Consider the following 12,042-nt stretch of genomic DNA (forward strand, 5'->3'; position numbering starts at 1 on the left):
TAACTCTATTTCTTTGTCTATATTTGTTTTCAAAATGCATCTTCGGATAAGTGTCAGGCTTTAAACATCAAAGGAAGCATAAGTGCTCAAATTATTTGGATTATAAAATGGATTAATAACGTCCACATGTTCAACCTCTACTTCATCGTCTATCTTTGTTCTACTTTATTCTTTGTTTGCTACTTCGGATAATTTTCCGAGCTCACAAGGGAAGGTCACGATGGTGTTACACGGGGTTTTCAACCAGACTATTTTTGTTAGATTCTACATGTCGAAATATGAAAACCCCCAAAGCCTTTCGGGTGATGAGCCAGTGGTGTAGCCAGGAGGAGCTCTATAAGGGGAAATTCAGTACGAATATAATATTATTGAGCTAATTGAAAATTTGGCAAATATATTTTTTCAGTATTTATCAGGCTTTACATTTCATCCCATCTTTCGATCATCTGAGCATGATATGGATAGCACTGTGAGATATTATCTTAGAGCTCTGTGATCGATTTTTCATTGATATCCTATGCTCAGATGAGTCATCTTGAGCTGGAAACTAAATACAGAGCTAACCATGCGACTCCCTAACTAATACGGAAATTATCACACAACCAAGATAAGTGTACGAAACTAATTAAAATAAGATCTCGTTTTAAGTTTTCATTCACTTTTTCAGGGTTTGCAGAATTACTGTTTCACGTCTGCTGGGAAATAGGATGAAAAATAAAATGATAATCAAATAAAGCAATACATTTATTGTTATCAATAAAAATAAGTTCAGTTGATAATCAGAAAGATTGCATGTTTCTTGATCTCAACAAATCTACATAATTACACTTTGACCATTTTGATTTATCCTTCGAGCATGTACTTACAATTATTCCCATGTGGAACTCTGATTACCTAACGTATATTGAATACTCGGGGCACATGCTCAAGTGATTCGGAAATGGAACCTAGTGGTAACAAGTACAATGCTTTTACTCCAACTTTTACATAAAATAGAATGTTGTTCAATAGCCATTTTGTTGCGGTTCGTCGCATTTCAAAATCGTCTCACAAGGAAAGCAAGTAGATAAAGTTTACTTTGTATGGGGGGATAAACAAACTGTTCGTGAAACAAATGATCTCTGATAACTGGAAAGCTGAAAACTCAGCTCAACGTATTCACTAAGTGGGGGAAGAGTCCAATATATTCACTAAACAAATTCAAATGGAACTTCCCGGTCACTCTATGCCAAACACATTATGAGTTTTTTCACTTGGAAATACTGTTATTTTATTAGAAAAGTAAACAAGCTTGACGAGCGCACGAGCGCAATCGTGTTGATCAGAAATTGTAGTTTTCATCACTTGAAACCAATATTCCAAAACTGTTTCTCGCCAGTCTTGATTGCCAAATACGACGATATATTCGAAGATCGCAGGTATCAGGAAAACGAAAAGGTTTAAAAAATTGCACATTGTTAGTTCTGCAAAAGAAGGGAATACAGAAATATAGCTTATCAAAATTAATTTATTAAACTTAACTCAATTAAAAGTAAATTCGTCAACACCTCCTAAAAGCTGTCAAGAATATCTTTTGATGCTCAAGATTGAGATATGATATCATTTCAAAGCGCTCTTGGATTACAGATAATATCTTTCCATTATCCGAAGATGATCTCGTTCATCAGATGAGATTGCAATGCCTGGTATTTATTGTGATGGTAAAGAGCAGAATTGACATTAATGTATGTTTAAGATGTATTTTTTCCATGCCATAGGCACAATCGGGATGGGTTTTTTCTCGGTATATTATTCTAATAAAACCCAATTTGTTTTGGTGTCTATATTCCATGCTAGTTACGCCTATGGTATAAAAATACATTATAAACATACTTAAATGTCAATTCTGTTCATTACTACCACAATACAAACTGAGAAAAATCTTTTTGGCAAATTTTCAATTGACTCCATAATATTATATTCGTACAAAATCGACCCTTTCAGAGCCCCTTCTGGCTACACCACTGGTCCATCACCCGAAAGGCTTTGGGGTTTTTCATATTTCGACATGTAGAATCTAACAAAAATAGTCCCGTGTAACACCATCGTGACCTTCCCTTGTCAGAACCTCTGAGAAAGTATTGGATCAGAATTATTTGTTTTTTTTTTTAATAACTAAATCTACTTTATATATTCTAACTCTACTTCATCGTGTTAGTTCGGATAGAATTGTCCAGGCTCAGAACATCAGAGATCAAAATTATATAATTTTTTAAATGGCTCAACACACTTCACATGTTTTAACTCTACTCTATTATTTATATTTGTTCTCAAAATACAACTTCGGATATAGTTTTTTAGGCTCTGAATATCAAAGAGAATATAAGAGATAAAATATGTTTGAATTTATCAATGGCTAAATATACTTTCCATGTTCTAATCCTACTTCATCGTCTATATTTGTTTTCATAATGCTTCTTCGGATAGTTTTGCATGATCAGAACTTCGAAGAAAGCATAAGAGTTCGAAACTATTTGTTTTTGTAATGGCTAAATCCACTTTACATGTTCTAACTCTAATGAATTGTCTATTTTTGTTACCAAAATTCTACTTCGAATAGAGTTTTTAAGGCTCAGGACATCACACTGAACATCGAAGTTATTTTAAATTTTAAAAGGCATTTTAACCCTACTCCATTGAATATATTTGTTCTCAAAATACGTCTTTGGATAAAGTTTTTGAGGCTTAGATCATCAAAGAGAATATAAAACATAAACAAATTTTAGTATGCTTAAATTACTAAATTCACTTTACATGTTATAGCTCTAATACAACGTCCATCTTTATTCCCGAAATGCATCTTCCGAAAGAGTTTTGTAGGTTCAGAACATTAAAATGAACATAAGATATCAAAATTACTTGAGTTTTTTTTAACGGTTATACTTTCCACATGTTCTAACCCCAACTATCCTCTAAGTGGACTCGCTTTTTATTAGATACCCCCTCAGGGCACATGCTTTTTATTACTTACCCTCTCACGGGACTCGATTTTTATTACCTACCTCTCAGGGGATTCGTTTTTTATTAGATAACCTCTCAGGGGACTTGCTTTTTGTTAGATACCCTCTCAGGGGACTTGCTTTTTGTTAGATACCCTCTCAGGGGTCTCGTTATTTTATTACCTACCCTCTCTGGGGACTAACTTTTTATTGGACCCTCTCAGGCGACTCACTTTTTATTACCTAACCTCTCAAGGGACTCGCCTTTTATTAGATTTTCTCTCAGGGGACTCATTTTTTTATTACATACCCTCTAAGGGGACTCAATTTTAGTAAACTACCCTCTCAGGGGACTAACTTTTTATTAGATACCCTCTCAGGCGACTTGCATTCTGTTAGATACCCGCACAGGGGACTCGTTTTTTATTTCCTACCCTCTCAGGAAACTTAATTTTTGTAGACTACCCTCCCAGGGTACTCGCCTTTTATTAGATACTCTTTCAGGGGACTTTAACTTTTTTTTGATCTCTCATTTTTTATTACTTACCCTCTCAGGGGACTTTTTGTAGACTACTCTCTCAGGGGTCTAACTCACTTTTTGTATGATACCCTCTCAGGAGAGTCACTTTCTGTAGACTACCCTCTCAGGGGACTCGCTTTTTATTAGATACCCTCTCATGGGACTTTTTTTTATTACCGAACCTCTCAGGGGATTAACTTTTTATTGGATACCCTCACAGGGAACTCACTTTTTGTAGACTACCCTCACATGTGTCTCACTTTTTATTAGCTTAGGATGAAAATTATCACCACGGGGAGATAGAGGATCTTCTCTTCATCGTAGCATAGTTGAATAACGTTTAAATCCATTCGTTTGCTCGATAATAACAAGCTACACGATTGGTTACCAATGGCCTTTAGGGAGAGATCAAAAAATTATGCGAGAACTGTTCGGAGGACCATAGTGCGCAGTTTAGCTTAGAGTCCTTCTCTGGCACTAGGACGATGGTCAGCCGCCCTTGACATGGGGAACAGACGCTGTTGTGAGCCGCTCCTAACATGGAGTACAGACGCTTCAGGTTTGCTGAAGCAAAAGCAAAAGCAAACCCCCCCTTCCCTGTCAGTATACGACTAAAGTTCCCACCGGGGTTGGTTACCCGATCTTCCCTAAGGTTACTCGTACCCCGGCCAGTACTACGAGGAGGTAGGGATAGGAGTTCCTGGGCAAGTAGCTAAGGACCACACAATGGGATCTATTTTATTCCTGTAGGTATGCGAGGTACCAATGGCACGCCATGCCCAGCCATTTACCGATACATCTCCCAACTTCGTTGGAAGTACTCGCATACTCTCCGATACTGCTCCTATACTGACGATCCGCGGTTTCGATATCGTAGCGCTGCAGGAGGTGTGCTGGACAGGAGCAATGGTGCGAACGTTTAGAGGTAATCATACCATCTACCAGAGCTGCGGCAACACACGTGAGCTGGGAACAATATGAAGATGGGTAATATGTAGAGACAATGGAAATTCGCGGCAAAATTTTTGAAATTTCGCGGGTGACCCAGGCGATAAAACCAAAATTTCGCGGCGTTGTCGCGGTTCCACAAATATGATCATATTTAATATTTAAAATGCATGTTTACAGTTAAAATATTTTTGCTATTTCTCATCGTAATAGGCTGTTTTTCATCACGCCAATCTGTCATGAAACGGCTTACTTTTCTACACTGAATTATACAGTGCGGCAATAGTCATTACGCAACGCTGTCTCATTACGCAACTGTTTCGAGTTGCGTAATGAATCATTTCACAACAATTTTTCAGAAATTGCAAAATGAAGGTGAATGCATTCCGATATATTTTCTGATACCCTCAAGTAGTCTCCTACGAAATTGCATGAAATGTTGTATGTAACTCGTTGCAGAACTAGATTTTTACAGCACTCGTCGTAATTATCTTATTCGGCAAGCCTCGTAAGATAAATTTACGACTCGTGCTGTAAAAATCATCATTCTGCAACTTGTTCCGTAAACTACTATTTTGTATGTGTAAATTTACCGGAACTTCATTACATGTTTTTTCATTTTTCAAATTTAGATTATAAGTTATATATATAATATATGAGTTTCATTGAAGGCTCTAAATGCGGGAAATGCAGCGGGAAATAGAACATTTTTCTACAGTAATTTTGGGTTGCCTTAGCAACGGGTGTTTTGCAATTTTCAAGGCATTTTGCCTACAGCAGCGATGGGCGTGAGATTCACTGGCTTCGCTGGCTGTGATTGGCTTTGTTTGGCTACTGTAGAGTGAATTTCAGATTTTTTTCCCATTTAAATACATTCAATTGTTGAATTATATTCATTTTGATTTCTAATTTTCCATCTATTAGAGCAAACTGCAAATATTTCAAATGTTATCGTTCAAAATTAACACTTCTCTTGGTTTTTAATTCAAATCTAAATAAATAAGGCTCAGTAACTCAACAGAGAGAGAGAAAATAAATAAATTTTGAACTACAAATATTTGGATGATTACTGATTTGATTACTATTTGATTTAGAGCATAACAAAAGGTTTATTAATATTTTATTATTGTACAAGAACAGCAACAACCTGTTTGATAAAATTGTGTCGCTTTCGTTCAATCTATCATAAATTGTTTTAAAAATGAAGTGAAAATGTTGGAATTTGATAAATTATTTGAATTTTTTTTTTTTTCAAAATATTTTATTTCGTATTACAAACATTGCAAGGCTTTTTTTAAGAAAAGTACTGATTTACAAATTGTAACTTTTAATTGTTGTGACTGCACAAAGTACCTATTAAACTGCCAAAGTCTCAATTTCATTTTATGCAGTTATTCTATTTTTTGCTGGATAAAACAAAAACAAAATGATTTGGTTGAACCGTCTCAAGCCATCCCAATTTTTGTAAAAACATCTTCTTTTTTGCGTCGTTCGTCTCCCCTGAGCTAGTTTGCATACGCCACTGTAAATTATCTGAAATATTACATGTATGTCTATTATTTGATTTTATAAAAATAGTTAACTGAGAAATTATTGATCTATTGAACATAATTTGTAAGCAATCTTATACAGAAAACCAAGCTGTAGTAGGATAAACGGTCACTAATTTTGTGAGATATTTCATCCTGCTGCTCCAACAGTTCACGCTGAGCATTAGTGCGATGCCTAAATTACTTTATTGAACCTAAGAATTCACCCCGCTCGTGCTGTGTATCACGGGCGAGGTTTACTTGGTAGTGTTGTACTTTTACAACGGCGTGCATGGCACGTCATAAATTTTACTCTCCCTTGTCCACCTCTATGTAATTAATAGACGACCTAAAACCCTTCAAAATGCATCAAAAGTTCAACGTCATAGGCGAGAAATGCATAAATTGAGTTCTCGCTACACGCGCAAGCGCACCCCCCATCTGCTCTGCACCGTATACGGCCGTATATATATATATATGTATATATATATATATATATATATATATATATATATATATATATATATATATATATATATATATATATATATATATATATATATATATATATATATATATATATATATATATATATATATATATATATATATATATATATATATATATATATATATATATATATATATATATATTATATTATATATTATATTAGGGCAACTTCACCGGTGGTCCAAATCACCGGTTGGTTCCAAATTTTTGGACCATTTTCAAAATTGGAGCTTGCACCGGTGTTGCAAATTATGTTCCAATTCTATTTTATACCAGTTTTCTGGTCTATTTTATTGGAACAGGCTAACTGCCTGGTCCATTTTTGGTCGGATTTGGAACAAGATTTGAGCTGTTCCAAATCTGATTTGACACAGAAAAACAAGGAGAGAGATATTTTAGTTTTTTTTTTTCACGCACGCGATGACAGTTCCTTACGAGGTTTTCCGTTGGTGCGGGGTGCTTTGCTTTGCTTTGTGGAATCTATTTTTCCTACGAAGTGAAAAAAGTGATATGAAGGAATTCCTCTTCCAAATATTCGTCCGGGATTTGCTGCAAGAGTTTCGCCAGGGATTTGCTCCAGGAATCCCTTTGGGTAAGTAGTTTCTTAAGAAATTTCTTCCGTCGATTTGCACCAGGAATTCTCAGGATTTCCTCCAGAAAATCATTTCCACCTGGAATCCCTCCGTGGATTTTCTTCCGTTGGGAATTTTCTCCAGGAATACCTCCGGGGATTTCCTCTAGAAATCCCTCCGGGTTTTTTTTTCAGGAATTCTTCTGGGGATTTATACAGGAATTCTTTCGGAAATTTCAGGCATTTTTCCGGAAATTGCTTCGGGGCTTTTTTCAGAGAATTCATCCGAGAATGTTTCTAGGGATTTGCAGCATGAATGTTTTCGGGGATTTTGTCTAGAAATTCCTTCGGCGATTTCATTATGAAATTCCTCCAGACATTTTATCCAGAAATTCCTTCGGGGATTTATTCAGAGAATTTATTCGGAGATTTCCACCAGGAGTGTGCGGGATTTTACACCAGGTATTTCTCCACGGAATGTCGTTCTTCTGGAAATTCTTCCCTCTGACAACTTCGGAGTTCCTGCAGGAATTATTTCAGACTTCCTCTGGAAAATCCTCAAGATGTTCTTCGAGCATACCCCCAAGAATTTCTTCAATATTTACTTCGGAGTTTCTGCAGGACTTCCTTCGGAGTTTCTCCAGGAATAATTTTTGAGTTTTCCCAGGAATTCCTTTGGTGATCCTTTGGTGGTGGATTTCCTTCCGTCAAGAATTTTCTCCAGGAATACCTCCGGGGATTTCCTCTCGAAATCTCTCCGAGGATTTCATTCAGGAATTTCTCCGGTTTTTTTCCAGGAATTCTTCTGGGGATTTATACAGGAATTCTTTCGGAAATTTCAGGCATTTTTCCGGAAATTGCTTCGGGGCTTTTTTCAGAGATTTCATCCGAGAATGTTTCTAGGGATTTGCAGCATAAATGTTTTCGAGGATTTTGTCTAGAAATTCCTTCGGCGATTTCATTATGAAATTCCTCCAGACATTTTATCCAGAAATTCCTTCGAGGATTTATTCAGAGAATTTATTCGGAGATTTCCACCAGGAGTGTGCGGGATTTTACACCAGGTATTTCTCCATGGAATGTCGTTCTTCTGGAAATTCTTCCCTCTGACAATTTCGGAGTTCCTGCAGGAATTCTTTCAGACTTCCTCTGGAAAATCCTCAAGAGTTCTGCCGGATATTACCCCAGAGTTACTTCGAGCATACCCCCAAGAATTTCCTCAAGATTTACTTCGGAGTTTCTGCAGGACATCCTTCGGAGTTTCTCCAGGAATAATTTTCTAATTTTTCCAGGAATTCCTTTGTCGTTCCTTTAAAACTTCCTCCAGGAATTCTTCCAGACTTTCTCTGGAAAATCCTCAAGAGTTCCGCCGGGAGTTCCTCCAGAGTTACTTCGTGCATACCCCCAAGAATTTCTTCGGAATTCCTCCAAGATTTACTTCGGAGTTTCTTCAGGAATAAATTTTGAGTTTTTCCAGGAATTCCTTTAAAACTTCCTCCAGGAATTCTTCCAGACTTCCTCTGGAAAATCCTCAATAGCTCTGCCGGGAGTTCCTTCAAAGTTACTTCGAGCATACCCCCAAGAATTTCTTCGGAAGTCTTCCTAGATTTACTTCGAAGTTTCTCCAGGATTTTTTTTCGGAGTTCCTCCAGGAATAATTTTTGAGTTTTTCCAGGAATTCCTTCGGTTTTCCTTTTAAAGCTCCAGGAATTCTTTCAGACTTCCTCTGGAAAATCCTCAAGATTTCTGCCGGGATTTCCTCCAGAGTTACTCCGAGCTTACCCCTAAGAATTTCTGCGGAAGTCTTTCAAGAGTTACTTCTGAGTTTCTGCAGGACTTCCTTCGGAGTTTCTCCAGGAATAATTTTCGAGCTTTTCCAGGAATTCCTTTGTCGTTCTTCTAAATGTTCCTCCTGGAATTCCTTGAAAGATCCTCTGGGAATTTCTCCAAGAATATTTTCAGAGTTTCTGCAGCAATTCCTACGGAGTTCCTGCAGGAATTCTTCCAGACTTCCTCTGGAAAATCTTCAACGGCTCTGCCGGGAATTACTCCGAGCATAACCCCAAGAATTTCTTCATTTCTTACTTCGGAGTTTCTTCAGGACTTCCTTTCTCCAGGAATAATTTTATAAAACAAGATTTGCTCCAGGAATTCATCCGGGACATTCCTTCAGGACTTTATTCTATGATTTCCTTCAGAAACTCCAACGGTTTGCTCCAGGTATTCTTCCGGGATTTTGTTCAGAAATTCTTTCGAGGATTTTATCCTAGAATTCCTTCGTGAATTTCCTCCAGAAATTCCTCTGGAGATTTTTTCCAAGCACTCTTCCAAGGCTTTCCTCCAGGAATTCCTCCGGGGATTTCCTTCAAGAATTCCTCCGGAGATTTTTTGAAAAGATTCCTTCAGGGTTTTTCTCCAGAAACTTCTCAAAGAATTTTCAATAGCAATTTCTCCGGGGATTTCCTAGGGATCCTTCTGGAGATTTCAATAAGAATTTCCTTCGGAGATTTCCCACAGGAATTTCTCTGGAGATTCATCTCGGGAATTCCCTCCAGGAAGATTCCAATCCTGAAATTATTCTTATTGTGCATGCTCATGCATTATATTAGTAATGATTATAACCATGCAACAGATAAGAAGGTGAGAAAGAGAGAAAATAGAATTAGTGATAAGTAATGAGCTAATTACAGTCGACTCTCCATAACTCGATATTCAAGGGACCATCGACTTATAGAATTATCGAGTTGTAGAATATACCAACGCAAAAAATCCCAAAATCGAAGGAACAAATTTCTGTATTTCCAATACATTAGAATCAGCCATAGACATAAATACCGAATGCTCGCCATGACCTTATGACCAACATTTGTATATGTATAGGCTTAGCTGATGTGGATTTTCTATTCGGTAATTCTTTCTCACATTGATTGTCTTCAAAACCTTGTCAAGTATAGACAAATTATTTTATTTTGTTTATTGTTACAGTGAAGCTACATTATACTTATTAAGACCGCACGGGACGTCATCATAATCACCCTATCTATTTGAAGAAGCAAATCTCAAGAACCACTCCATATATCGAAGCGAAAAAGATATCACTATGATTCTATACATGTAGTGCACAACCCAATAAATTTTCAGCTTCATTGGTTTACTAAAACTCGAGATTTGATTCCACAAAGTTTTAATAGTAATTGTTAGAGTGAGACAAAAAATAGGGAAAATAACACGGTCTCCCGTGTTCCCTTAAGTATTAGATATCTTTTTTTTATCACTTTTAATACTATCATGGCAAGAATTCCCAGTGAGTGAAGAACTTTATAGTACTGAAACATCATAGACGATCGCTCACATTACCTAATTATAGAGCGGCTTTTTGCTCTATTATTTTAAGTAGATGCTATTTGTCTCCTTTAACTCCTATCGCCAACCCGGTGCACGTGCCCTGTTGTGACTTTCTGAGATGAATTTCATGCATAAATAGAACAAAAATTATCCAAGTAATTATTACAAACTTCAAGGAGAAATTTCAAAAATATTAAATATACTTTTAAATTAAATAAATTTACAAACTCAATGCATTCCATCAGGAAACTCATATACTACATTGCACATTCAAGGGTCTGATTGTGATCTTAACCCACCCTCAGTTTGTAGGTATTCTTCTCATCAGCTTAAAATTTTATTTTCCTGAAGATTAAATGATTTCAATGAATGGTAACCGTATTATGCAGTAGTTTGAAAAGGATCACTATATCACAATATCCACAAATTATGATTATTGTATTGAGAACTTTGCATTGTTTTAAAGCTCATGCAATCTCTAATCAACGAAATACAGCGATCAAATACAGTCGAAGCTTGTTATAACGTCAACTTTTATAGCGACAATAGCACTCTATAGCGACATTTTTTGGTCCCTTGAAAAATCTATTGATGTTGAACCTATTCCTTATAACGACTTTTCTATATTACGACGGTCCCTTGCGATGTCGTTATAATAAGCTTGTACTGTCGCTCCCTTGAAAATATGATTCCAAGCCCAGGGAGTTGAACACCATGACTACTTATTATAATTAATTGTTTGTATTTTTTTCAGCTATGGACTTAAAGCGGGGAAAGAATTTCACTACAGCCGAAGATGAACAGATTTGTCGGTCTTGGTTATGGGTGTCCAAGGACTCTATTAAAGAGACAGACCAACAACGAAACGACTTTTGGACCACAGTCAAAAACCATGTGGAAAAGATTATGCCATCACTAAGTGGCCGGACTGCTGATGGTCTCAGGCAGCGTTTTCAACATTTAAGCGCCCTTGTATCCAAGTACAGCTAGATAAAAATCTAAGAAATAAATTTCAATATGATCTTGATGTTTTATTCGATAAACTTGAATCATTCTACGATGAACATTAGTTATTTACAGCTTATTTTTCGATTTTCACACTAAGTGATCAGCCCACTTAATTCTGCGTATTTATTTTGCTTAATAATATTTCCTTCTTTGTACATCTGGTACTACACAGCAAAAAAAAGTTGTTGAATATAAAATTGAAATGCATTTTAATAAGCCATATAATAGAATTCACTTGAAAAAAATAAAGGGAGTTTTCAACAAAAATACATTGTTTTTATTAATTTATCTAGTCTTTTATATAATGAAGCAATGACTATCAGAACACATACAACGTAGTCGCAAAAGTGTACCCGTGATGATGCATCGATTCAAAGCCAAAGCCGTTTTGCCTCATCTAGAAAATGAAAAGAATATGAAAAAATATTAGTAGTAGTACAGTAGAACCTTTTTTTTTATTTTTGGAGGAATTTCATAATAGAGATTATATACCGTAAACGGTAGGTATTTCAAGACATTCGTGACACTACGAATAAAATGACAGGGTGGCCAGAAAATATCCATTTTGAAATTCCCGCGTTTTTCTCGGTTTTTCTGGTATAATTTTCAAAATTTTCCCGCCTTTTAAAACAA

At 36.2% G+C, this 12,042-nt stretch overlaps 1 long non-coding RNA gene across 1 annotated transcript; it reads left to right on the forward strand.

The window, feature by feature from the left end:
* Positions 1 to 6,887: 6,887 nt before the first annotated feature.
* LOC110678865 lies at positions 6,888 to 11,440 on the forward strand. The gene is made up of 2 exons (XR_002501999.1): positions 6,888 to 7,077; positions 11,156 to 11,440. It is a non-coding gene; the product is annotated as an uncharacterized LOC110678865 (long non-coding RNA).
* The last annotated feature ends 602 nt before the right edge of the window (positions 11,441 to 12,042 follow it).

Source organism: Aedes aegypti, chromosome 3, assembly GCF_002204515.2.
Source record: "Aedes aegypti strain LVP_AGWG chromosome 3, AaegL5.0 Primary Assembly, whole genome shotgun sequence".
Taxonomy (NCBI): domain Eukaryota; kingdom Metazoa; phylum Arthropoda; class Insecta; order Diptera; family Culicidae; genus Aedes; species Aedes aegypti.